Below are 26,869 nucleotides of genomic sequence, written 5' to 3'. Positions count from 1 at the left end.
GACATTGAAGTGTCTATGGATGACAGTTTAGTTATAAAAGACATGGCTGTACTACATAAACTAAATAGGATAATATTTTTACGGATTTGGAAATGGTTTCCTAATTTGTCGCTCCAGATGAAGCCGGTAAAAAACATGTAGTAGCATGTTTACGAAAGCCGTCCTCCGGTGATAAGTCACAACTTGTTGTTGTTTCCTCCGGCTGTGGAAATCGCCACATTCGGTAAAGTGCCGCTAACTTTGCCCATATGAACTAGTTTTAGTCAACTTTTACAACTCCTGCCCTTATATCATCAACTTTGACAACGTTCCTTAAATATTATGTGCATTATTATGTTTGGAACGATTTTTTCTCCTTGAACAATTTTATGTAAGCAATTTTTTAGATACGCATATATCATACAGTTATTATATTATAAACTTTCGTTGTCTTCCGATTCGCGACGGCTAATTTCAAAAGCGCCTACTGTATATGGCATATATGCAAAGGATGCGTGAGGAAAATAGGATATTTTTTGCAATATTCTGACATTGATGTATAGATCCATTTATGTGAAGCAAAAGAAGCTAGAAGCATATACGTTTGAAATGCATGTAAGTATGAAAACGAACGATTTACCGCCACCAAAATAAACTAACTATAAATTTATTACATAAATCAAAGATGTACATATTTCTGAGATGTATCCAATATGCTGACATAATACTGGTTTAAAAGTCGTTGTATATTCTGTTTTATCTAGGTTACGTAAACTACATTATATTTAAAATTCGCTCCGTGAGCGTGAAATTTTCTAAGTCATGCGCAAGTATGTTAATTAGATTCTTCAGGTAATAAAACCTCGGCGACACCTCCAAGTAAATTTGATACTTTTTACACTATAATGGGTAAGTTATTTGAATAAAAAACTACATCTAAATAAAATTATTACTTATTAGTTAGACTTTGAATATTACAAATCCTTTAATTGTAATAATAACATTTTATTATCATAATACCACATAAATACACTTTGTTATCGCCAACAAAAAAAAAGGTACCTGGTATTACACAATAATATTTCGCTCTGAAAACAATTTTTTTGTCCATTTCGAGGACAGATCCGGGCAGTTTTAGATTTATTATATTATAACATTTGCTTTTGCAAGTTCGCTGACCATGTTTTCCACCTCTATCGCGCTTTCTGCAAACACTATTCTCGATCAACCATTATTCCCTTTGTTTTCCAATCTAGGAATCTGAAAATAGATTCGAGCACCGCCGAAAATATCTTTGGAGAGATTGGGTCCCCTTGTCTTACCCCTCTTAGTATAGGCAATGCAATACCTACACGTTCTATGAGTACTTTGGCTTGACACTTTGGGAACACATTATAAATTATATTTATGTATTTTGGGTCGACGCCTTGTTGTGTTAGTGATGTCCATATAGCATCGAAATATAATTAATCAAACGCTTTCGTGTAGTCTATAAAATACATATACAACGTTTTCCTAAATTCCTTCACTTTTCCTATTAATTATGTTATAACTTGTATGTGATCTATAGTAGAAATCCTTTTGCAGAAACCCGCTTGTTCTCGCAGTTGGTTTTCATTTAAACAATTCGTTATGTATCCTGCTTAATATGATTTTTGAGAAAATTTTATATAAATTTGTCATAAGACTAATTGACCTGTAGTTGTCTAAGTCACTTCTGTATCCTTTCTTATGCAGTAATATAATAGTAGACTTCGAACACCCCAGGTGAAATTTCCGTTCTAAGTATATTAGAGAACATTGTAGCGGTTTCAGGAGTGAAATAGACAGTGATTTAAGCATTTCATTGGTAACGTTGTCGCTTTCAGGGGTCTTGTGATTTTTTTGAGATTTTATGGTCGGTGGTCGGTGGTCAATGCGTTGGTCGGTTTTGTGTAATAACGCGAGGAAGAACAGGTATATATAGACATTATAGTTTCCGACGCGTATAAATAAAAAAGTTGGCGCCATGCGCGTTACATAGAACTATATATAAAAGGAGATACGCTATTTTTTTGTGAACCATAAAATATATTATATATTCCTTGCAAATAAGATCACGTGACAAATGGAGACCTGAGGCTCCAGAGATCGGTTACAGTTTTGACGCAATTGTAGATGAAAATTAATTTCGTGTCGGAAGAGATCAACCAAAAAGTTTCCTATTTCAACCAATTATAGCGTTGTTTTATTAGTTCACTAGTAAAATTAATAAAAATTGATTTATAAAAGTGTAAATAAATATATTTGGCCAACATTGTTGTTGATATATTTTTTAATAATATATCTTTTTTAACACAGAAGTGCGTATATAATATGTTAAGAAATCTAAGGAACTTGTTGAGCATTTTCCGTGTAATTACTCACACTAACTTACTTCTTTGAACTTCACACTATAAATAAATGTAATAGGGTTTTAACTGAAGGTTCTTAATTACGTTACTCTTACTCCTAGTAGTTTACCTCTAACAGAAAAAAAAACATTCAGTGTTTTGTTAATGTGGTATATTAATCAATGTTCTTATTTATTTTTAATAAAAGTCAAGTCAAGTGTGTGTAGTATTTTTCAGATACTAGTACAGACAACGGATCCTTTTATTGGTATACATAAGTTTTCGGATGGACAAATGGGTCACCATCAACCCTAGATATTGACGCTTATATCGCTAATTCATTCCATATATCTCCAATACGCTTCCAACTTTAAGAGTTAAGATATTATTTTCCTAGGAAAAGATAGTAGTATCAGTAGTTAAACTTGGACACTGGCCATTCAAACTGGAATACAACAATACTAAATGGTCCTGCTTGGCGGTAGAAGATCTTATAACTGGGTGGTACCTACCCCACGGACTTAATCAAACCGTAACCTTCACGTAATGTATTGGAGAGGCGTGTTCAATAAATTCTTAAATTATACTTTACTGTAAAATACATTTTGCGTGTAGTGTAACATGAACGGAGTATTTGGTAATTGTATCATACTTACGTTGTAAATTTACTGTAATAAAACCTTATTATTATCTAATTTCGTTTGTTACGGAGAGTATACAGGCTATATTATCATGAATTTAAGCGTAACAATATTTAATGTAATAATTATTATTACGATAATTAAAATGAATTGTTTTTTCATTAATGATAATTGATATTTCGGAGGACAGCGCTAACCATATTAGGTGTGATTAAACAATGAATAAACACTGAATCATTTTATTGACTTATATGCTAAAATGTTATCTCTCTAAGAACTCTCTAAGACTATATCTGAACAGAAGATACTGGACAAGACAGTGTGTAACACAGATTTTTTTATTTGTTTGTAAAACTACACCCACATTATAAATTATAAAAAATCAAAATTAAAATATACTTTATTCAAGTAATCAAAATATACTTTAGAAGTTTTGACTTTTGAATCGTTATTTAACAAACAATTTTAAGTAAAGCTACCATCGGTTCGGAATGTAGATTCTACTGAGAAGAACCGGCAAGAAACTCAGTAGCTACTCTTTTTTAACATCTAAAAATACGGTCATTTAGTTAAATACAATTATATATTTATGTCTGTTATGTCTCCTGCCTGGAAGTCAATAAGCGTTAATTTTATATAAGCAATTTTTTACTTCTTTATCAGCTATATAATCTTGTATCAAATGCCTTCTTTACCAAAGTATTTTTTACAAATGATTTGAATTTATATAAACAAACGGCATAGTTCAAAATGTATAATATGGACTGCGGTATATTAACTGAGTATGATCAGAAATATCACTTTTGTAATATCACCTTTCTGATTTTATTATAAATATTTGTTTTTAAAGTATATATATGTCCTACATATATGTGTAAATGTATCTCAGCTGAGATAAAGCATCTTCTATATTTAAAGAATACTTTCATAATATACCATCACGTTGATGCGGATATTTTCACCCCCCCCCCCATGAAAGATTTTACACGCTGTTCCTTTCAAAGTTAACTACGTGATTAATTATAATAAATACAAATTACGACCATGAAAATCCGTGAACCAGTGATCAACAGAATATTTATATTACATTTCTGCAAAAAAGAATTCTTAAATTAAAACCTTAATTACAGATGAGCGTAGTCAAAACAGATAACTAGTATAGTTATATAAATATTAATCCGAATGGTACGTCATGACATTGTTAACTATTCGCTGCGGCTGATTAAATTTCAATGCATTGAATTAATAATCATAAGATATGAACCACAAAGGACTATTATATCTACACGTATACATATGTTGAATTATTCACAACCTTAACTTTGACTACGTAGAGGCAAGATCATATAATGGATAAAATAATTGAATGTTAATTAAAAGAGGCAGGTTCAAATACGTATTCAGTTTTTTTTTTACCTTTTGATTCTCAGTCTTTCTAGGCGAGGTGGGGCGGGCTATTTGTATATATATTAATATCTGCAGTTAGGCATTGAATGATTATATATAAGATGGGTATATTCCTATACAAAAACTTATCAGCGTGTTAGAAGAAATGCCAAATTCTTCTAATTTAGAGGCAGAGGAATATTTTTCAGTACTTTTTTTATATTATCTGATACAAGCGAAGACACATTTCATAATGATGTAGTTGTTGTCAATTATACCAATAAAGCTATAATAGAAAAGTTATTTGACCTGTCTCCACCCTCACGCCACTAGCGATCGTCATTTTTGATTAGTTTTCGACAAAGTAAGGGTCATACTATACTGTATCTTGATTGATAAAGTGATACGCATTATATTTGAGTGAAACCTGGCATAGTTCTTATCTCATATCTGCTTCGTTAATCCAGTTGCTAGCAAATGAAACTACAGATCCTAATTTCCTGGGTAGAAAGTGGTAGCTGGTCGGGCTAATAAAAAATTAGTAGATATTTTCGTTTGAAATATCTTATTTGCAGCCTGGGGTTTCGAAGCTGGAAGTATTTACGCTTCTGGGCTACAGAAATTACGTCTAAACTCCATTGGTCGAATCGGACTTTCCGTCCCATTAGATTATGCACACACTTTGCATTAAAATATATCCTGCGTGTTCTAGTCTACTAGAAAACGGTCAGGAGTATGCCAGTTATTATTGAACTGCTCTCTACCATTTTGTTTTAAGTTTGATTAATTTAAGATTATTATTGGATGTTGTGAACTTAAAGTAATTTAAATTATGAATTAAATTAAATTACACTCTCTATTCTAACCGCGACAAATTAGTTTTGACAAACTTTTTCTTTATAAATATCTATAATACCTCTGTGATAAATTTAATGACGCTCGATTTATTGGTTTTGCAGGGTTCAGATACGATAGTTAACTAACAAAGTTAGTTACATTCGCATTGATGATATGAGTTTCATAAAATTAGGTACAATTAAACCAATACGTATGGTTATCAATATTAACATGGGAGAAATGATAAGGTTGTCAGAACATTAACGTAGATCTAAAACAGTTTTGTCAGAATGTTGGTGTACAGAATCTAACAGATCTGATAGGATTATAAATATTGCTATCTCTTTCTTACGTGAGTGAATAAAAAAGGCTAGCTTTAATAGCTGTCAAGTGTCGTTAGAGAATATTGTAAGCAACAAAATTAGCGCCATTACTAAAATCTGTTTATGGTTATATTAAGTTCAGTGTAAAGTTATATCGTATCAAAAAGCAAATCTCAGGAGAATTTCTTAGGTTTAAACATATTTAAGCTTTAGATAAGGTATTACTGGTGATGAGGATCTTTGTAACCTGTTTAGTATAATTGTTCTAGATAGTGTTTTGCATTGTATTGTAATATGGAGTGTGAGACGACCAGTTTAATTGCAGGCACATTTACCTTAATCCAATAATTGCTAGTGCATTTGGTAACTAATGGCTAACAAACCTTACTGTCTGTAGCCAAACGTGATAGCTTACCATTAGGAAAGCCTATGAAATATGAAATGTCTACGTTTTTCAGGCATTACAAGAAGGCAGACAAGTGGATAGGGCCTGATGATTACCACCAGGCACAGAAGTCCAATATTTCCGTTAATTGCCGGTTTTTTACAGGTCTGAGATAAGTCAGGAGTAGGTATATGTGTAGGTCAGGCAAACTTTTGACAGTCAATAAGCTTGTATAAAGATTTTTAACTATAAAGAAGTTGGCACCATAAAAAATACTAACTAAATCTATTTGTTTGTGCTTATCCTTGAAACCAGATTAAAGCATTACAAAGTACTCCGTTATATAACTTCAATAAAATAAGATCACATAACTATTAACAATTTATACATTTTTATATTTTATTTGAGTATTACCACTAATACGCCGCATGTAAAATACCTAATACTGCTCAGAATTACAAGGAAGAACAGAATTGATTTGAGTTTTCGAAATTCAAATATAAAACAAAAATCCGCCAATATATCATAAATTAATACCTAGATGTTCGCTCGGTTGTAAGGCGTTATGCATAAAAAAATTTTTTTTTGAGGTTCGATCTTGCTTTATACCAACTTACACGAAATTCAATTCAGAGGTTTAATCATGAAAGAGCAAAATACAGCAGACAGAGTTACTTTCGCATTTATAATAGTAATATTTGTTGGTTGTTTGTAATATTTTGTCACATTGATTTGAGGTTACTGATACAGGCCAAAAATATTATCATATATTATGTAAATTAACATCCTACATTACGAGCCTTAATTCTTGAATATATTATATTGTATACGTACGTAAACAACAAAAAAAAAACTTAATAAATGCTATAACGCGAAATATTACTATAAGGAAGTGAGTTAATCGGGACAACTTTGTTGAATCAATTCACATGAAACTTGATTGTGAGGTAGAGATTTTCATAGAATAGGATATTTATTTTAATTCGTTAATAATAAGTTTTAAATTTTAATAATATTATATACTTTTAAAATAAACAAATTCTTTGAAAAGATTGACGCTATTATTATAAGGAACTATCTGTTCCGCGTAATTTCTTAAGAGCTTAAGCAAGCGTTTACGAGTATAAGTCGAGTCATTCATAAATAAATAGACTGTTTAATGCATTTGTTTTAATACCGGGTGGAAAATTCAATCATAATTTCAATATCTAAACAAACTCTAGTTTAGATACAGATAAAGGTTTGAAACAAGATATTGGAATTATATTGTAGTTTATATAATATGATAATAAAATAATATGCGCATTTGATACACAGATATTATTGATGAAACATGATACGTTGAACGCTTTTAACATAATTATTGGTCAAAACTCAAAGTAATATGAATAAAATATTTAGTGGTTATTTTTTAATGATAGATGAGTATTACTCTGAGAAATGGAAATGGAATTATTTTCCGGAAAGGTTAATTGTCGTAAACGATCACGAAGATGAAAACTCATAAAATATGTACTTTTACTTATGTAATTATAATGTTATCCTTTTGAAAAATAGATATAATTTAAATGGGGAAAAAATCCTGGAACAACACAGCAGTTTTAGTGACTCGGAACAATGGATTTTGATCTTCTTTACAATACAAACTTAATAAAGTTACAGCCTTTGAAAATTGCTACAAAGTGAACTGTTTCGACGGTGGCTTACCGAAGATTTGTTACGGGTTTCTGTTATAAATCCAGCGATTTCGGGACCGCCCTACCACGCCCCTAGCTTACTGTTGAAGCGGAATTTAGCGGCATTGTACTATGTTATCGCTTAGGATAACCACAAACCTTACATGAACTTAGATTGTCTTAAGACAATAATTCAATACAACTAATTAGAATAAAATAACTACCTAACTAATATAAATATTGCTTAGTATTATAAGTGTGTGGTTTTTTACTTGATACGAATTAAAAAGAAACTGTGATTAAAGCTTACATTTAATTTATACTGCAGTTGATAAAAACTCTTTTGGGACGTAAATAGCATGATGCATTTGTCAGAAAATTTGGATAGATTTTTTTTTTAAACCTGAAAGTGACAGATTCGTAAATCGTACTTATCCGTGAATTAAGCCAGCTTTGTTAAATAGTCAATTCGAAATGCTTATTTTCAATTAACATTGGATTATTTATTTATAAATAATGCGTTTAAATATTGGTATGTATAATATTTTTAATTTATAATTGTACATCAAAATATAAACATTTGATGAAAAACACAACGAAAATATTTTTTTGTTTCATTATTTCAGCGACTGCAGTTTTAGCCAGCCAATATATTAAAGTCTTAAGACTTTTTGTCGTGGTTGTGTAAAAGGCCTTAGTGTTGTAGCGTATTTAGGGTAACTCTTGTACAACTTTATCGTTTAGTGATATATAAATTTGTTTAACGGTCCGCTGTCGAGGCACTTAATTCCATTGCTTAGTTGAATGCGCAGTGTGGGCTAGTAACGCCACGAGTAAAATTAACTATGTAAAATGTGCACAGAAAGCACTGACGATGCGATAATTTAGCTTAATACTTACGTACCATTAAGAACTACAGATAACTTTTAGATAAAATTAATGAATAGGTACATTGTTTTTGTAAATAAATAAAGCTAAATAGCTTGTTAAGATAATAATTATTACGCACATGAGACGAAATACGCTATTATGAACATCAGGACTTATTTTTTAAAAGAATGATTAAATAATAACCAAGATCAGTCAACGACAATACATACTTATTATTCGCATGCTATTGTACTTGTTATAATATGGGTTCGATGCTGTGTGTAAGCTGCATGAAAAGAATTGGGAAAAATTTATAGTCAATCGCCTGCCTGACGTCAGCTGGTTGGTTCTGTTAGTTCAAGCGTATGGTGACGTCGGTGACGTAACAACACAGTAAAGCTGTTTTAACACATCACTCACACTAAAAGTTTTTTTTTTTATTATCGAATAGTTTTAAATATATATATCATAAAAAAGTTTTGGTTCTTATCGATTTAAAGTCATAAGTACATAAGTTTATAAATTCAAATCGTGGAAGGAGTAATTAAGCTTTAAATATTTTATGTGATTTGATAATAGCTCTCCTACTATTTGCATTACAAATTGTTTTTAATTAATGCATCTTTATTCTTAAAACAAAATCTTTCCAATGAATACTTCCAAAGTTCCGATAATAATTCAACCGTCATTCCAAATGCAATTTTTACACCATGTCAATACCATAGATTATTTTAGCTCTCAACCAATTACGTCAAGTCAATTCAAGTTCAAAGTTTTTTATATTTTCTCTTTATTCGTTTCGTGGTCGGAATAAACTATACACAGTTACTCAAAATGTTTTCAGTGTTGCAATTTGATAGTTGGACAGATTCATCATGTATTCAGGAACAAACATCATTGTTCTTGACATATCATCAGTCATCGGTGTATCGGATCTCCCTCTGAGGAATTGTTTATGTGTTCAAACAAAAACTAAATGTCATGTGAACGTAACTATATTACATATTGAGATTTAAAACGAGTAGTAATAAATAAAAGTTTATGTAATGTCTCGTTTTGTATTTATTTTATCTGCATAAGTAAACACTAAGTATTTTTATTTATTTAGTTATATGTTTAAGCAAGTAAGTTGTATCCCTTTAATAATAAATAAATTAATAACACGGTTTATTTATTGAGAGAAAATATGAAAACTCGACGCTTTGAGATATAAGTAATAGACGATAGTACCCTTGAATATTAAAAGAGGTATTCAAATTTAAACAAGTACTGTACAATTGTTTTAATATTTAAATCATTTTTATGTCAAATTTTAGGAGAAAATCTAAAACTAACATTTATATAGCATAAGCAGTTATTTGTGCTTTACGATTACGCGTTTTATTTCGAACATACATACATATAGTTATTATTTTATTTAATAAAAATGTTAACTTCAATTCTTGGTGGTAGGGCTTTGTCCAATACCACCTAGGTAGGTACCACCCACTCAAAAGTTATTGTGCCGCCAAACAACAATACTTAGTATTGTTATGTCCCGGTTTCGAGGTGAGTGAGCCAATGTAACTACAAACACAAGTGAACAAAAAATTTATTTATCTTCGAAACGTTCAGAATGTAATTAATAATAATTAAAGAAACGCAAAATGCGGTCTAAAACATAGTTAATTTCCGGAAAGATCGCAGTAAATTGAATTAAACATTTTGTTCTTACGTCGCTCTGTCAGCCATCACGTTATCACTTCTTGTAATTTTCTCCCGTAATAAAATTAGGTTTTCGACGTAAATAACTTAAACGAATCCTTTTGTATTTTATTTATGTAAATAAAATGATGCGATTATTGAATCTGAAGCCGTTTTACCAACATATAAAGCATTTAACCTTGATTTTGTTTTTGGAATATATCATAAAAAGTATTTCGAAATGTCGAATAATAGAAATTATTAATTTTATTTTTACTTTGTTAATATATATTACACTACTATATAAGTATACTTTTATAGTATGTTACTAGTTGTCGCCCACGGTTTTGCTCGTGTTTTGTAGGTTGTACGTTAGATATTAGCCATAAAAAAGAAGTAAAATATATATATATATATATATATATATATATAATATCCTTTCATGAAGCTCAAGCATGCTTCAAGCTAAATTTCATCCAATTCGGTTCATATATATTAGTATTATATAGTATTGACATAATATAGTAATAGAATATATAATTTTGGTAATAATGGTACTTATGCGTTTTTTGTGACCCTATTAATACCGACTAATTTATTTGCAATAAGCTAACACATTATTTCCCAGTCCGATTTTATAATACATGTGACTCGTAAGATAAACATTTAAATTTGAAATATTAATCTGTACATTTAAATTGTAATAATAAGTTAAAAATAAAAATAAAAAACTAAATTCAATATTTAAATAAAAAAATCGCGCAATGTCATATTATTTAAAAATGAATTATCATATTTAATTTAAAAATGACAAAAAATCCTTGATGTTTGCTTCAATAATAAATTAGTTCACAGTATCTTTGTTTATCATCAAAACCTATCACTGGCCTAAAATGTACGTTTATAGAGAAGCAAGACCAAGAAACTGAGTACTTATTCGTTATTACAAATTCAACTACTTAAGTATAATATAATACTTGATTGACAGAACGCATAAGAGATACAAGCCTTGCACTTGATATGTTATATATGTCTATATAACTGTTGGAATGAAAATATTATGTTTGAGTTGGACATAGACTCAAACAGTACTGAGTGTCGATTAAAACGTTCGCCTTAGAACAGTTATATTGGAGACCGACCAATTTCAGGCATTGAAGTTTGTGAGCACTGACCAAATCCAGATAACAGTGACGTAACTGCTTTGTCATTTTCCTGTAGGTTAGCGCATACTTTATTTATAAAATTAAAGTGATATATAGACTATATAAAATTACTTTTGTACTTACATACATTATTATTTTTTTATGATATCGGTAGGCGGACGAGCAAATGGGCCTCCAACCTTGAGAACCAAGATGTTACGTCCTTTATGCCTGTAGTTACACTGGCTCACTCACCCTTCAAACCCAATCACAACAATACTGAGTACAATTGTTTGGCCCTAGAATATCTAATGATTGGGTGGTACCTACCGAGACGGGCTTGCAAAAAACCCTACCACCAAGTAGACACATTAAGTCCTTATATGAAAAATCTCAACTCTTTTAAACCAATAATACTACTACTTATCATTATTAAAAAGGCGAATTTATAGATGACAAAATATTAATGCCCTGTGATATTAATAAATTCATGCGTGGCTTGCGAGTGACAACGGGCTTAATGCCGTGCCGCGGTTTGTATTTCACGATAGTTCCGTACCATTAAAATGTAAATCTTGCGTTAAATTTTGAGATTCAGCTATTTATATATGTCGGAGGGAAACGACGTATTTAAGAAAAACACGTGTCCGATAATATTTATTTTAATTATTTTAATAATTGAAAACTGTTTGATTGATAAATTGATAATATTTAGTAAATTTTGAGATGTTAAATTAGTCTGAAATATTGTACCGTCCATAAGTAGGTGTTAATTGAGTGAATTGTTCCCCCACCCAATTTTATTATAAAAGGCCGAGCGTCCGCCGGTATCGATAGGCTGTTCGAGCCGTCGAAGCTTGGAATAAATCAAAGAAGAATATTTCCTGCGTTTAATTTCATATTTTCGAGGACAGATAGAAATCCAAATCCTGAAATTCGTAACGTCAGCAAAGCTGAACCAAGCTACTTCATCATATACATTTGTTTACTAATGTAATTGCCTATGTAGCCTCGAACACATAAGTAAGACAAAGGGTAATTAGAAAACAGAGACAATACCAACGAAAAGTTTACCTTGCGTAAAAGAAACCCATTTAACTTTGGCGCGATTTTGTAGATATAAAAAAAATCCAATAAAGTTGTTTTATAGTTTATTTCGATAAAATTTAATATAATACAAATCTGACCAATATCAATAATATTTTGGTTTCGATGAGGGGAAAGTTCCTTAAACGATTCAGATATCTTATAGTAACTTACTGGCTAATTTTAGATAAGAACACAATTCAATGTGGCATCAATATGCAACCCGAAGGAATTTAGATGGATGCAACGAAGGGATATTCGTAGAATTAAACGTACCAGAAATCAGAGAGGTGAGATCAATATTAGAAACCAGCCGAGAACTATCAATTACAGTTGCCTGACAATTTAAATGGATAAACCGTTGTAACCTAAACTAATGTACTCACGTTATCAATGATGCTGTAATTTTCAATATAAAGTCAGTTATATAATTCAATTTAGTTAAAATATACAACTTTAATATATGAGTGAAAAATTGTAAGAATAGTTTACTTAAGACAAGACAAAATTCATAAAACTAAGAGGAAATAAGCGTTTTATTACCTTGCGGTACAATATTTTAGAAAAGCAATTTAGAAAGATAAGTAATTAATTGTATCTTACTGCTTGACATAACTATATACTTGCAATATTTATAATTTTAAAAATGCTACGCTACGCTATGCTATGCAGTGCTATGCTAATGCTAAAATAATTTACATGCCAGTTAGTTATTCGTCAGTCATATAGAAGATAGGCTAATACTAGAACATACTATATAGATTATATTATTTGATTCAAAATGAAATAACATTTTGTAATTATTATTTGATATAAAGGTAGGCGGACGGGCAAGTAAGTTAAATATTGGTGAGTGGAAATCAACGTCAATAGAGATTGGCGCTGTAAGAAATACTAACCATTCCTTGAATTGTTAATGCGCCAACCTTGCGAATTAAGATGTTATGTCTCTTGTGCCTGTACTTATACTGGCTCATTAAACCTTCGAACTGGAACACAATAATACTTAGTATTGCTGTTTGGTGGTAGAAAACTGATGGTGCTACCTAGACGAGATTGCACAAAGTCCTACCACTGACTGAACTATCAACACAAAGATTTATATTTCCTACTTTTATGTAAAGTCAGATTTCAGATACGTCATCAGATTTAAAGCTTGATTTCTAAGCACACATAATATTTTAATGCATTCCAACTAATATTATAAATGTGAAAGTAAAATTGTTTGTTACATTTTAAGGTTTTAGCTACTCGACCGATCATTATGAAATTTTAAATACACATCGTTAAGGATACAGGAAATTATATGGATGTGGACGATTTCTGTCATGGCGCTCATTGTCAAGGGAGTCCAGCCCAACCACGCAAGACATACATAATATAGGGCACCAGTGTGTGCGCAAATACACCCTATATCTCTTGCAATCCGATGGGAAGGCAAATCTTGTCAGATTTGAAGAGTACGGCCAGAAAGAGTATAGGCACAATACCAACAGCTTGACGTGTTTTCTGGGGCACGGAAGTGTGCACACTTCCAACTGCCAGGCTTTGGGCTGTTAGTGAGAATTTCGACAGAAAAAAGCAATAACCTTTCCCGATCGATCTGATTTGGGTTTTGAATCCAAGACCTCGGGATTTTCGGCCTTATTTGAAGTTACTAAACCAACGAGTCTGCCAAAATAGGATAGCTGCTGATATATATATATTGATACAATACAAAACTTTCAGCATAGTTGCGTTAAACCTACATATTTCTCTCCCAGATGTGGAACGTGTGTAAGGTTTTCGTGACATAAATATTTTAAGGCGCACTTAATATTCATTACATGTTTCGAATGTGTAATCCGTATTTGCAGTATAATGTGGACGTAATCCAATAGTCACACCGTAAAAATTCGTGTTTGGAAACAAATTGTAAAAAAACAACCCTATTAGTATAAAAACCTTATCATAACGATAATTATTTATTATTATTAATTTGAAGACATTTTGTATGTTTAATAACATTTATTATATTTGAATTATAGTTATCTATGAAAATAACCAATTTCATTGAATTTACTTATTTTAAGTATTGTTTTTTTTTTTCAGATCGGTCTTAAGTAGGTACTGCTATTGATATTTGTTGGCCGTTATGAGTCAAAATATAATAATGATACGTATTATTAAGTATCTAATCACATAAAAACATTTATTTTATCTTTATGTTATGTTTATAATAACTAATAAAAAACTAATATACCATTCGTAACTACAGATCAGTTTGTATTTCGATTTTTGTATTTAAATTAAATAATAAATAGGCTAAGGAAAATAGAAATTGACTACTTAACGATTTCATTATAACTATTGGTAATAACACACAGAGAAACGCCGCCGTCCCACCAATTACTGAACTCTGACTATTCCACTCGAAATCGTAATCGGCTTATCATCGACTCGGAACAACGTCCATTGCCCCTGAATAAAATGTTTATAAAACAAAATTAATTAGTTGGTATTGAAACCGCTTATTATTTTATTTCGGAAATATCTCATATAATTAATTGTTTTGTAAGTGGTTTGGTAATATTATTATTATATATGGAAAAGTAGTACTACAGTACAGTAAATGGGACTTCATATTTTATCGATAAATTAAACATTTATTTGTATGATTTTTACATTGAGTATTTCAACACAAATACGTAAAAAAATAAAAATCCCAATTTTAGTCGTTACCTCGTTGAATGGTAGCAAGAATGCAATCAGTAAAATCTTCCTGCTGTATCGAAATTCACATTCTCTGGACGAAAAATGAACACTACTGAAATCAATATAATGACGTTTTAGATATGTTTATGCCTTTGATACAGAATTTAATTCGTTTATTTAATACGAAAAGAGGCCGTTTAAGACTCTCTCAAAAAATTCATCACCGTTCCCGAGGAACAAGTGTCAATCCATGGCATGGCAAAAAAATGGCTATTTTAAGCTATTGGAACGAATAAAAGTCGTAAAATTTGATAAATACAAACATATATAGTTATAAATGAGTACTGTTTAAAGTATTAACTTCTGTGATCGCATTGAAAGTTATTTTAACGTAATAAACACAACACGTCACGAAACACTTAAATAAATAATGTTACATACAAAGACCGAATTATCATTCTATAATATGTTACTGTTGTTACCTGCCCCGTTAGTCTCGTAACTTGGTGGAATAATGCAGTTGCAGATTCCGTAGAGCTCCAAGACTTTGTTTTTCTACCTAAAAATTCTAAGTAGGTGCTTGGATATTGGAATGTGACAGTGTATATTCTCTTGGACCTCGTGAAGAATGTAAAGCCATTTGTCTTGCAGGTATGCAATCCTATCGTGTTTGACGACATTGTATTATAAGAGGGGGAATAAAGAGTATGCCTGTGCTTCTGAAAATTGAGAAAGAACAATCGAGAAACGTCACAGTGGCTAAAATCGGCTTAGAAGTCAAACTCATCATCATAATTTATGAAATAAGAAGAACGAGATATAATATGCCCACATGCTAAATAAATTTTAATAGGGGATTAAAATGATGTTGTCTTATAAAAGTAAAATTATAATTTTCTTGTTCTGAAAGGAGTAGAAATGATAACCTTATTGATTTAAACATTTGCTATATACTTGTATATATATGAATTCCTCGTGAATAAATTATATTCAGCAACAGATTTCAATTATCATCAGATCGAATCCGATATATCTCGATCTCCTTCCTAGAATCTTAGAGACATTACAGTTAATTGATCAATGAATTGAAGCTTATCCAATGCCCGAACATCGAATAATTTATTTTCCAAAGATAGCAAGATAGGCAATACAATTATTTGTTCTTGTATAAATGTACAAATCGATTTGTTGTTGAATTATAACAAGTAGATTAGTATTTGGAATCAATTCTGATGATGGTTACAACGAAAAGCTTTTAAATATTATTTCGCGTGTGCCGCAGATAAGTCGAATCCATTAATCATTTTGCGAAGCACGAATGTTATTGATACAGGAAATGGTGTATATAATAGGTGTAGAAAAAAATAAGGGCTACGGTTACGTAACTTGCTTAATTCTGATTAATTCTTTTACAATTAATTCCGAATGTTGTACCTTCTACTGATAATCTGTTATGAGTAGAAGGTACAACATTCGGAATTAATTGTAAAAGAGGAATGGGAATGAAATAGTTTTAGAAAATATTAGTTTGGAAGATATAAATATGCAACCAACATTAAAACTTTAAGCAATAGCGAAAACCATTTAGTTACGGGCTGGCTGGTTGGGTGAGGATAGCCGACTAAAAATATTTTTTAGATTTCTGTTATGTTTTCGAATTTTATTAATTATTTTCGCTTTGTCGGAAACGCCTTCTCACTGTGTATATGTCTATAATATATTTTTCATGAATAAAATATTCAATTTATTCTTAGTTCAATTTAATTTATGTTTTTGAATTTTACATTGAATATAAAAAAAACTTTTTAGTTCAAATCATAATAATATTGTGTTTTAGGTTTACGTTAGAAAATAAATGAAGTGCTTCGTCCTTGTATTTTGAAATAGTAATCCATTACAATGGCGTCAATGGTTATTAAAATAACATTTCTCATAGTTAATACTTTTTACTGCCTACACTCATTCATCATTCAAACAGCTACATTTTTACTTTCAGGACGTAAAATATGACTGTGTAATTCTAACCTTTGCACAATTAATGTTGACAGCCACTCAAGGTAACGACCAACTCCCTAAAGGAACCTTACAAAAGGCTAACGTGGTTAATATATCAGATATTAACAAAGCGACTCCTACCGATTGTGCTGACGGTACATGACGCGGAACAGTCGAAGTGACCGGTGGTTTAATGTATAAGATTTTGCGTATTTCCAAGATCATTTGAGAATATCTTAGTATTTGCTATGTAATAAGTATTAAAAATTTACTTAATTTCATAAGAAGTAACGGTTAACATGGCGTAAACTGGATAAATTGAATACTTATAAGTTACTTTCTTTATTTTTTCTATCTAGAAAAATTGTACGGCAACATAATTATACGTACGTACTGAATTTGTTTTCTCAATGGTAATATTATCCTATTAATAATAGAAATAAAATGTACTAATATTTCTTAAATTAATTCCAGCCTAAATTAACGCACGCTCTTACATTTTCGTTTATACTACCAGTATATTGGAGCCGCCACGCACGAATTTAATAAGCACTTATAACACTTAAATAAACCAAAATGTAAAGTTAAATTAATCACGATATTACTACGTCATTTTTTATTTATAAATTATGTAACAATGTCGTTGAATAAATTATTATATCCTTAAACCTTTTTAAGCGAGGATTAATTCGGCATTTTGCGGCAATAGTTCCAAAGAAGTCATGTTAAGAACACGCGTACCTTAAATTCTATGAGTTTAAATAACGCAAAAAGTTGTGAAGCCATAAAAAAGTGGGGATAAATAGAAAACGTGAATCTTAACCGAAAATTGCGAGTTCGGATCTGGGCAGACAAGTTTGGAGGGTGAGTAAAGTGTAGCATACACAAGGGACATAAGTTCATAGTTTCCAAGATTGTTTGGCGCATCAACGCTGTAAGAAATGGTTTATATTTAAAAGAATAACTAGTTAATGAGACGGCATAATCATTAAATACTCCTTGTACTTTCTTTAGGTATAATACAATTCAGTCATAGATACATGTATTTGATGTATATCTAATAGTTTAGTAATGCGTAGAAACCTTACAAATCGCTACATTAATACCAACGTTATAAATGAGTACAATACATGCAATAAACATCGAAATTGTATCAGTTTTCAGCTAAATGCTTTTATATTATATTATCTGAATTCAAATTATAGAACGCCATTATTTTCCAACGTTATAAACGCGTGAATTCACCAAATAATAATTAATGACTTTATAACGACAAATATAGTTTTAATAATCTAGTATTTGGATTGTATTGAGCAGGAAGCTCCAATTATAATGTAATATTCCATTTTAATACCATATTTCCTACAATTGATTCTATTCGTTTCAAAACAGGGTTCATTTTTGCTTGTAGAATCATACCTCTGTGGTAAGCCGATCTGTCTGCCGTGACGGTAAACGGCATGACCCTCACTTCTTGCCCCTTACTCGCTGCCGCTTTTTAATAACCAATGTGTAATCCACGTAAACTACAAAATCAATTATACATGTTTCGTATCTACCGTGACTATCTCATGTTTAATGTTGCTTAATTTCCTTTGTTACAGGTATTAAAAGGTGTGTGGTAATTCCTGACCCGTAGATGTAGCCGCAGTATTTTTGGTTAATGATTTGTAAGTCTTTATCATTTATTAATGCAAATATTAAAGTTTTATACTATTCAATAATTTTATGTCATCCGTACCGAGGCTGAGGTTTGATAAAGTTTATATATTAATTGTTTACCCCGGTGATTAGTTAAATAGCAAATAATATGAATTTATGCGAAGTACGAGAACGAAATGGCAATAAAGACACTATCACAAATGTTTACTCCTTCTAAATACATTTGTACACCTAATTAAGAGGGGTGATTGTGGGGGTGAGACTCTATTATTCACTAGTCGGTGGTAATGTAAGGAATGATTAATATTTCTTACAGTGCCATTATCTATGGGTGGAGGGGAACACATACCATCAGGTATCCCATTTGCTCGTCCCACCTAAAATACCATAAAAAAAAAATGAGGACACTCATAAAAAGTTTACAATGAGTATAAAATATAACACCAGTTGAAACATACGGTAAGATATATATTTTTAATAATAATAATAGGAAGATGAAAACGACTTATTCGGTCATCGGAAGGCCACTTACCAACGTCTATATGTATATATGAGTACTATAAGAAATACTTAATATATTAGCTATTCGTCTCACCGTCAATGCGTCGCCAATCATTGGAACTAATATGTAATATCCCTTGGGCAGTTGTGCCTTTAATTACACTAGATTACTTGCACTTACAATATAATAATATATAATATAAAACCTTCACGAATAACTTAACACGCGTAACATTAACTTTATCTTATAGCGTCTAGTTATTTGTTAAACTGGACTCAATTAGAATAACTCACGAAACTTAACTGTACTTATTAATATGTTTTTGTAAAAAGATACCTAACATTATGAATTAACAATTTCCTTATACATCTACGTCAATTGACCCGAAGTTAAGGTGCGTACGACCGCAATATCCCGATCCTGATGCCGTACAGCGAAGGTTAAAAACCTAACCTAACCTATGCACTCTGATTGCTTTATCATTCCGTGATTTCGATTAACATGACTGTGGAATAATATGTACATATACTGTATAATACAGCTTTTTTATTTGGTCAGCTTATATTAGGTTTCTCAAGTGAAACTAATAAAAAAATAAAAGAGAATTGTTTTAGTGAGTTAGTTAAAGTAAATCGGGAAAGGCTCAGTAAAGTTGAATATCAAGTTAAGCAATAAAACATTGAATATCGAGATCATGTTTCAGCTGTATCGCAGGCAAATAAAATATATTGTTTTCAATTTTTTTCAAAGTCTAAATTTAGTGTATATATCCAGTCATTGTTTCATTATATATGAGATTGTTTTTTGTCAAAGTTTAGTATTAAAAATATTTCACATTTAAAATTGCATGTACTCTTCAAAAACGGTGTGAAAATCCTTCAAAATCATAGCTTAAATCCGTCGCTTTTCATTTGCAATTAACGGCTCTAACCGCAATTCAACCCGTTTCGAAACAATGGAACATATTCGCAATTCAAAAGTGTCCCAACATGGCGACCGTTTATTACAACTGGTAGCTGGTTCGCTATCGTAACTCGCAGATCATTTGCCAATATAGCTCGCAAACTATCCTAATTGTCGGTCTCCATTTCAGATATCGCTAAAATCTATGTTGCGGTTGGATTATGGACACGCTCGGCGCGATTCGCGCGTTTTTATCTATTACCCATATATATTTAATATTGATTAATGCTTTTGCGATGCTATTTAAACAAATTTAGAATGCAAGGTTATGATTTCCATCCTTCATCTGAGTCATTCATTTTCATGAAATTTTATGTCAAAACAGGTAAAAGTAAAATTCCAAATTAGAAGTTAATGAAGTCGCTTAGATCTGCAGTTTTATCTGAGTTCTCCAACATGGCCGTAATTGAGAAGAATGTTTTAAAGAAAAATCAAATAACCGGTCCTACTCGGAATTTAAACGAGAATATGCTGGCTGCAAGATCATTGAGGCAACCAGAGACATTGTAAGCGTATTCTCGTTAACCGCTTTGCCTATTACTAAGCTCTCGTGTCTCGTGTTGGTATGGGCCTCACCTACATCAGTACCGATTGTAACGCGCTGCCAACTACCGCTGTGATAGCTGATTACGCTATAGTTATTTACAGAGAATGTGTCTATTTCGATAAGCTTCGTTATGGTTATTAGAAGTACAGTCAGCGTCATATACGTATACACTAGCTGACTTTTGAATTAGTATTGATATATTTTCGAATAATATTTGAATTTAGCTACTTTTAATCGAACTTTTAATATAATTGTTCATTTAATATACAGACGAGTAGTCAATTCACATCATGGTCATTGGTCACATAGATAGCTTACCATAGATATTATACTGTAAATAATGCTGAGCATGTCTTAAATAATCAATGTAAATTTGTAATTATTTACTAATCTTCCAAGTCGATACACGACATAGAAGATAAGTTAGATAGAACAAGATGTAAGGTTTTGTAATTTCGGGACAGAATAATCGATAGCTTATATTGCATATAGCCATACAGCCAATAAATCCAAGCCGTAATTAAAAATAAAAAATGTTTTCAAATTTAGAAATAATAGATGTTTTAATTATTTCCTATGTTGCATTACTTTCTGTGACTTTCGGTATCTTACGACGAGATTCGTGTTGGTTCTTGTTTCTTTAGATATTAGCGCTGTATGAAACATTAACCATTCCTTACATTACCGATGGTACTAACCATGGGAACTAATTATAATTGCTATTACCTACATATTGTAGGCCAAAAATATCTGCAATAGATTTAATTAACAAAATAATTAAATCGAGAATCTGTTTGAATGAAACCTAATGTAATAACAAATGTGTTCGTAAATCTGTCTGATTTATATTTGAGTTGAAATTATTGTTGAATAATACTATTTGCATGGCAAATTGGCGACGACATCGCCCTCCAACGTTCGTTTAGATTTATGTCCATATGAAAGAAATAAACATAAATATATAAAATAACTACATACTCAATAGCCGATATGCAATATATATGTATATAATTGTAAGATGCTCACTCACACTTCAAACAAAACACAATTACAATAAGAAACCAAGTACAGATGTTTAGATGGAATTGATGTTCACCCAAAAAAGTTTTCTGACAAGTTAGGATGACCTGGACATATTTGTTTTGGAGTATTATTTTAAATGGTACTTTCTCATTGCTTGGTAATATAGCCTTTAAAGGAGCATGAGATTTTCTGTTCAACATTTTTTTATTTTATTACATCTTGTGATCAAAACAATGAACCTACTAACTGTTTAAGATGTGTACATATAATTTTATAGTTTTGATTTAACTTACTTTTTTATTGATTCGATGCACCTGGTAGCACTGGCATCGAATCAAACATCTGATAAATTGATAATTTGTTAATAATGTAACTATTTCAAATACAATAATTGTATAAATATTAATTAAAGGTAAAATAACAGCCTGTTAACGTTCCACTTCTGGGCAAAAACCCCTTTGAGGAGAAGGTTTTGAGGTTACTCTATCGTATTGCCAATGCGAGTTGTTTGATACACGTAGCAGATTCTCATTCGTCACATGCAGGTTTCCTGCACCGCTGAACACGAGTTGAATAATAAACACAAATTAAGCACTCTAATTCAGAAAACGGTACTAATTACAAATACTTTATATACAATATATACATTTCCATACGGCTTTGTAAAAATACGTTTTATCCCTATCGCAATTCTTACGAGAAACCTATTCCACTACGTCTGCTTAAAGTGAAACTAACTAATTTGTGTTAGCAAATATAATTGTACTAACATACGGGCTTAATTACGTTTCGCTATACTGAAAAACACTAATGAGATTTTTGTACGTAATACCCTAATTACTTATGTTGATAAAACTCCTTAGTTTTCTACAAATTCTTTTCAACTTCACGCAGGGAAAGCGTGCTTATAATTTTTATTCAACGAGAAAATAGCAGGAACAATTTTTTAATTAATTTTTCAATTTTTTTTTACAATATGTAATGGTAAATTTTTATTTTCACCGTTGGAATATGAATTTACGAAACGATTTTATTACTCTGTTGCTACTTGTTCAGCATGAAACGCTTTCGCATGAACTTCAAAAAAATATAATATATTGTCATATATTAATGTAAAGAAGAATCGATTGTTGGTAGTCTTGTGCAATTCTGAGTAGGTACCAGCCACTCATCAGATATTCTACCGCCAAACAGCAGTACTCAGTATTGTTGTGTTCCGGTTTGAAGAGTGAGTGATCCAATGCAACTACAGGTACAAGGAATATCTTAGTTCCCAAGATTGGTAGCGAATTGGCGATGTAAGGCATGGTTAATATTTCGCACAGCGGCATTGTGTATGTGCAATGGTAACAACTTACCATCGGGTAGCCCATTTGACCTACTAAGGCCTACCTTTGTCTTAAAAAAGGACAAGTGAATGATGAATGACTCCTTTTTGGGAACCCAAACATTTCCAGGAATAGTATCATATATGTTAACAATATATATTAGCTATTGTCAACTGTTAAAGTGGTTTTATTGTATGAGTTTCATTATTCTTTATGATTTGTACTTGATATTGATAATAGCGACTATTTTTTTTTTTTTTTTTAAATATTTCAAGTTAGAAAAAATCAACTAATATCACTTATTACTATCTTCTTTCTAAAATAAATACCACGCCACGAATTTTACTTAATACATATATAGAAAATAAATTTTAACATTTTTTTTTATTTTTATTAATTTATTTTATGCTAATTATATTGTAGTTCTAAGAAGTATAAATACCAATGCATGCTTGTGTCATATAAAAAGATAATAATGACGAAACACTATAACAGTAGCATCTGGGCGTGGACCATGTCTACGGTGTGAAATGCAAAAATTTACCGCACTATGCAACTGATAACACAATAATAGTGAGCACGTGCTGGTACACGACGCCGTGGCGCGGCACGGCGCCGCGCAATTTGTCGGCGGCGGTGCCGTACCGTTGCACGGCAAACGGCGCCGCACCGTAGACATGGGTCCACGCCCTCTGCCTCGTTAAAAAAGTGACCGGCCTTTAAGACTACAAATCCTGAGCTCATGAGCTCAAATCCCAGGTTTGGTCGATACGATTCTTGGTGTTTACGGAGATGGGAAATTGATAATGTTTCCATCTCCAGTCCTCAAATTTATTTTTGGCGTGTCTTTGCCCTTCCATCGGATTAAGAGACTAACTTACTTTGCTAGTCTCCGATGAGAAAGGTTGACGTGTCTAAAGTCGGTCAGGAGTTCTTCAATATTGATTACTAATTACGATTACTGTATTTATTTGAACTATTCAAAATTATATGGTCGGAATACGATTATTCAATTATTAAAAGAATGTCAATACTAGATAATTATTTCCTATTTGTATTGAACATCCATCCCTTAATATAAGTATATTACCGGATAAACTTTTTAGATAGTAATTAGTAGTATCGAAGTAAAAATATATTAGAAATGAATCTTAAAAAACCTACAGATGTTCTTTTTCTGTGATGACTAAGCTCTTAAAAATAATGGATATGATTTAAATATCAGATTCGAAATTTTCTCATAAAAATAATACAATTTATGTACAGTCCATTACCTTCTAATGTCGTATTTGTTTTATGTATGTGTTGTAACCAAACACGTCAGGGGTCTTATACGACGCCTGAAGGCGACACACGGTGACGACGACGAGTCATTTAACTTGTAGTAATGCGAAGACGTGACACACGTTTATACGCCTAAACCGCAGAGTATAGAATACTCGAAAGAGATATATTACTTGAGGTTTCGTGGAATTCACTATTATTTTGGTCACTATATAAACTCGCAAAATGTTTTCTGTTGTACGGGATAGCTCTGATTTTAAAAATCTGTATTATTATAAAGTATAACTTGTAATATTATAATTTATAGCCTGTTAATATTCCATTGCTAAGCAAGAAAGGAAGCCTGGAAGCTTCAACCATACTGTTCCAACACAGGTTAGTGGATATTATCCCTTTCGTGCTTAAAGAACTTAGCTGTGCGAAATTACTTTTTACTTTAGTCCGTAAAAATTTAGTCAGCTTTTTTTTTAACGCTGGTAACATAAAAAGCAGGATGGAAAGTGTCTATAAATTTGTGTTACAGATATCAATTAAACAAAGTTATTTTGCTAGTGATTGGTAGAATCGAAAAAAAATGTGATAACGAAACGCCCGTTAGATGTAAATCGTCAGAACTGATGTTTGGTTAAATGATTTACAATTGAACTGTGTTATATGACTTTCCGAACCGGTGGTGACATGACCATTTAAAAGTGTTTTTTTGAGTCTACTTGCATAAATAATATTTTGATTGATTTAGTGATTTTTAGTGTCACACTGTCTCAATATAATGTTTCGAATTTTAAATAAATTTCATGTTAATTTTTTTCTTCAAAAATATCATACAAGTTTGCAGGTAAGTGGGCAAACGTCTACTTGCCTATGATATATATATAAAACAACTCTTATTAATTTTTCTTTAGATTTGTACATTTCCGTAAATAAAACCTTAAAATTTCGTTTGTTTTAGTATAAATATGTATAATAAGTAATATTTAACATTGTTGTGCTTCGGTTTGAAGAATGAGTGAGCCAGTTTAATTACAGTCACAAGGGACTTAACTTCATAGTTCCCATAGTCAGAGGCGCATTGGCGCTATATGGAATGTTTAATATATTTCTTAAAGCGCTAATGTCTATGAGTGGCGGTGACCACTTAGCATCAGGTGGTCACCCATTTGTCATCCCATTTATCTTGTATGTCATAAAAAAGGGCAGAGAGCAGCGGCAGAGAAAGGCCATGACGGCATAAGTGAGCATCATACCCTTTACCGTCACGGCATATAAGATGGGATACACCTAAGGATATGTACTCACACCAACATACGTTTCATACTAAAATTTTGTTTTGATGTCATATCCAGTATTCCCTCTGTTCTGAGGTACGAGTACGAACATGTACGAAAACATAATGTCCAGGTTCGAGGTAAAGGTATTTGTAAACTTAATTTGAGAGTGCACGGGAATTTATATTGGAGTTTTTGGCTATATATTAAATTTTACAAAGGCTTTTAGTCGGATACCGAATTATATTGATTTAGGAGAGATGTTTTAGGCATTTTGTAAAAAAAAAAAAAAAACAATTTTAATTAAATTAATTTGTTTTTCACCGAACTTCGGTTTAATAAATGACTCTGAATAATTTAATATTACTTGTAGCCTTGTTTAGGACATTGTAAGGTTAAAAGCTTTTTGATCGTTAAGATTATTTTTGTTATTTATTTATTTAAATATATATAGCCGACAAAGGCTCATCATTTAAATATAGTATGTATCGAAAAGTCTAAATCTTTAATGGTTTTGAATTTGAAGAATAATCATTGTTAATCGACAAGCAACTTTATACTATATACCGTGATCTTTATGGATGTTAAAATCACACAAAATATACGACATGGTTCAAAATATCAAAAACAGCTACTATAATTATGCTCTATTATGAACAAAGTATATTAAATAATGTTGTTTATCACCTAACTTCGGTTTAATAAATTACTTCAACTGAATATTATTATTAATATTAATATAAAATAATTTCATAAATAAACAAACCATCTTATTATAGTTAGGAAAAGGTATAGAGAGAGAAATACATGGTGGTACTATGACGATTCGAAGTACTCATAAAATCTACTTATAAATTAATAATACTTTGATTTTTAGTTATTAATAATAGATAATTGAATTATCTGATCTGCATAGCGTTTGTAAATGATATATCGTTTCATTTGAAAAACGTTTTCTTAATACCGATGATAACAAAAAAACGATGCACGAAACTGGGTCGCAAATGATAAAAAGTTCAGTAAAAATGTTCCGTTATTATTTTCATCTGCATTGCATGTAGCAAAATGTATGTGAAACAAAGAACACTCTCAGTATGTCTTATATAACTTTTAATTATATCGAAACTATATATGTTATCTTCAAATAATGACTGTTATTTTATATACATAGCTTATATACTCCATATATTTTGTAATTATTTAGCCATACCCTAGTTTATATA

The 26,869-nt window shown here is 31.1% G+C and overlaps 1 protein-coding gene across 2 annotated transcripts in view; it reads left to right on the top strand.

Annotated features, from left to right (window-relative positions):
* Positions 1-26,869, top strand: part of LOC125067783 (T-lymphocyte activation antigen CD86-like) — a 231,200-nt gene that overhangs the window by 32,349 nt on the left and 171,982 nt on the right. For both annotated transcript variants that reach the window (XM_047676546.1, XM_047676545.1), the window contains exon 2: positions 18,677-18,686. The gene's annotated coding sequence lies outside the window, so the exon portion shown is untranslated. The remainder of the gene's footprint in view (positions 1-18,676; positions 18,687-26,869) is intronic.

This window comes from Vanessa atalanta, chromosome 12 (genome assembly GCF_905147765.1).
Source record: "Vanessa atalanta chromosome 12, ilVanAtal1.2, whole genome shotgun sequence".
NCBI lineage: Eukaryota > Metazoa > Arthropoda > Insecta > Lepidoptera > Nymphalidae > Vanessa > Vanessa atalanta.
Note: the sequence above shows the minus strand (reverse complement) of the source record. Positions and strands in the feature narration are given on the sequence as shown.